This window comes from Mastomys coucha, unplaced genomic scaffold, assembly GCF_008632895.1.
Source record: "Mastomys coucha isolate ucsf_1 unplaced genomic scaffold, UCSF_Mcou_1 pScaffold20, whole genome shotgun sequence".
In the NCBI taxonomy this organism is placed as follows: Eukaryota; Metazoa; Chordata; class Mammalia; order Rodentia; family Muridae; genus Mastomys; species Mastomys coucha.
This window is the reverse complement of record NW_022196903.1, coordinates 126,650,030-126,652,709: the sequence shown is the minus strand read 5'-3', so window position 1 is coordinate 126,652,709 and position 2,680 is coordinate 126,650,030.

The window sequence follows — 2,680 nt, the reverse complement described above, 5'->3', positions numbered from 1 at the left end:
GATCATGGTGGATGATTGTTTTGATGTGTTCTTTGATTCGGTTTGCAAGAATTTTATTGAGTATGTTTACATCGATATTCTTAAGGGAAATTGGTTTGAAGTTTTCTTTCTTCGTTAGGTCTTTGTGTGGTTTAGGTATAAGAGTAATAGTGGCTTCATAGAACGAATTGGGTAGAGTGCCTTCAGTTTCTATTTTGTTGAATAGTTTGAGGAGTATTGGTATTAGGTCTTCTTTAAAGGTTTGATAAAACTCTGCACTAAACCCATCTGGTCCTGGGCTTTTTTTGGTTGGGAGACTAATAATGACTGTTTCTATTTCCTTAGCACATATGGGACTGTTTAGATCGTTGATGTTGATTTAACTTTGGTACCTGGTATCTGTCTAGAAAATTGTCCATTTCATCCAGGTTTTCCAGTTTTGTTGAGTATAGGCTTTTGTAGTAGGTTCTCATGATTTTCTGGATTTGCTCAGTGTCTGTTGTTATGTCCTTTATCATTTCTGATCTTGTTAATTAGGAAACTATCTCTGTGCCCTCTAGTTAGTCTGGCTAATGGTTTATCTATTTTGTTGACTTTCTCAAAGAACCAGCTCCTGGTTTGGTTGATTCTTTGTATAGTTCTTTTGGTTTCTATTTGGTTGATTTCAGCCCTGAGTTCGATTATTTCCTGCCTTTGACTCCTCTTGGGTCAATTTGCTTCTTTTTGTTCTAGCGCCTTAAGGTGTGCTGTCAACTTGCTGGTGTATGCTCTTTCCAGTTTCTTTTTGGAGGCACTTAAAGCTATGAGTTTTCCTGGTTTCATTGTGTCCCATAAGTTGGGGTATGTTGTGGCTTCATTTTCATTAAGCTCTAGAACGTCTTTAATTTCTTTCTTTTTTCCTTCCTTGACCAAATTATCATTGAGTAGAGTGTTGTTAAGCTTATAGGTATATGTGGGCATTCTATTGTTTATGTTGTTATTGAGGAACAACCTTAGTCCATGGTGATCTGATAGGATATAAGGAATTATTTCAATCTTCTTGTATCTGTTGAGGCCTGGTGTGTGACCAATTATATGGTCAATTTTGGAGAAGGTACCATGATGTTCTGAGAAGAATGTATAGCCTTTTGTTTTAGAATAAAAAGTCCTATAGATATCTGTTAAATCCATCTGCTTCATAACTTCTGTTAGTCTCACTGTGTCCTTGTTTAGTTTCTGTTTCCATGATCTGTCCATTGCAGAGAGTGGGGTATTGAAATCTCCCACTACTATTGTATGCTGTGTAATGTGTGCTTTGAGCATTAGTAAAGTTTCCTTTATGAAAGTAGGTGCCCTTGCATTTGGAGCATAGAAGTTCAGAATTGAGGGTTCATCTTGGTAGGTCATAGCTTTGATGAATATGAAGTGTCTCTCCTTATCTTTTTTGATCACTTTAGGGTGAAAGTTGATTTTACTCTATATTAGAATGGCTACTCCAGGTTTTTTCTTGGGGCCATTGGCTTGGAGAATTGTTTTTCAGCCTTTTATTCTGAGGTAGTGTCTGTCTTGGTCCCTGACGTAGGTTTCTTGTATGCAGCAAAATGTTGGGTCCTGTTTATGTACCCAATCTGATAGTCTATGTCTTTTTATTGGAGAGTTGAGTCCATTGATATTAATAGATATTAAGGAAAAGTAGTTGTTGCTTCCTGTTATCTTTGTAGTTAGAGCTGGCATTCCATTCATGTGTCTATCTTCTTTCAGTTTTGTTGGAAGATTACATTTTTTCTTTTTCAGGGATGTAGTTCCCCTTCTTGTGTTAGACTTTTCCATATATTACTCTTTGAAGGGCTGGATTTGTGGAAATATATTGTCTGAATTTGGTTGTGTCATGGAATACTTTGGTTTCTCCATCTATGGTGATTGAGAGTTTTGCTGGGTATAGTAGTCTGGGCTGGCATTTGTGTTCTCTTAGGGTCTGTATGACATCTGTCCAGGATCTTCTAGCTTTCATAGTCTCTGGTGAGAAGTCTGGTGTAATTCTGATAGGCCTGCCTTTATATGTTACTTGACCTTTTTCTGTTACTGCTTTTAGCATTCTTTCTTTGTTTTGTGCATTTGGTGCTTTGACTATTATATGGCGGGAAGAATTTCTTTTCTGGTCCAGTCGATTTGGGGTTCTATAGGCTTCTTGTATGTTCACAGGCATCTCTTTCTTTAGGTTAGGGAAGTATTCTTCTATAATTTTGTTGAAGATATTTCCTGGCCTTTTAAGTTGGAGGTCTTCACTCTCGTCCATACTTATTATCCTTAGATTTGGTCTTCTTATTGTGTCCTGGATTTCCTGGATGTTTTGGGTTAGGGTCTTTTTGCATTTTGCATTTTCTTTGACTATTCTCTCAATGTTGTCTATGTTATCTTTTGCCCCTGAGATTCTCTCTTCTATCTCTTGTATTCTGTTAATGATGCTTACATCTATGTTTCCTCACTTCTTGCCTAAGATTTCTAATACCAGAGTTTTCTCTTTTTGTGCTATCTTTATTGTTTCGACTTCCATTTTTAGGTCCTGGATCGTTTTAATCATTTCCTTCACCTGCTTGTTTGTGTTTTCCTGCAATTCCTTAAGGGATTTTTGAGTTTACTCTTTAAGTGCTTCCACTTGTTTACTTGTGATCTCCTGTAATTCTTTATGGGATTTTTTTTGTTTCCTCTTTAAGGGCTTCTA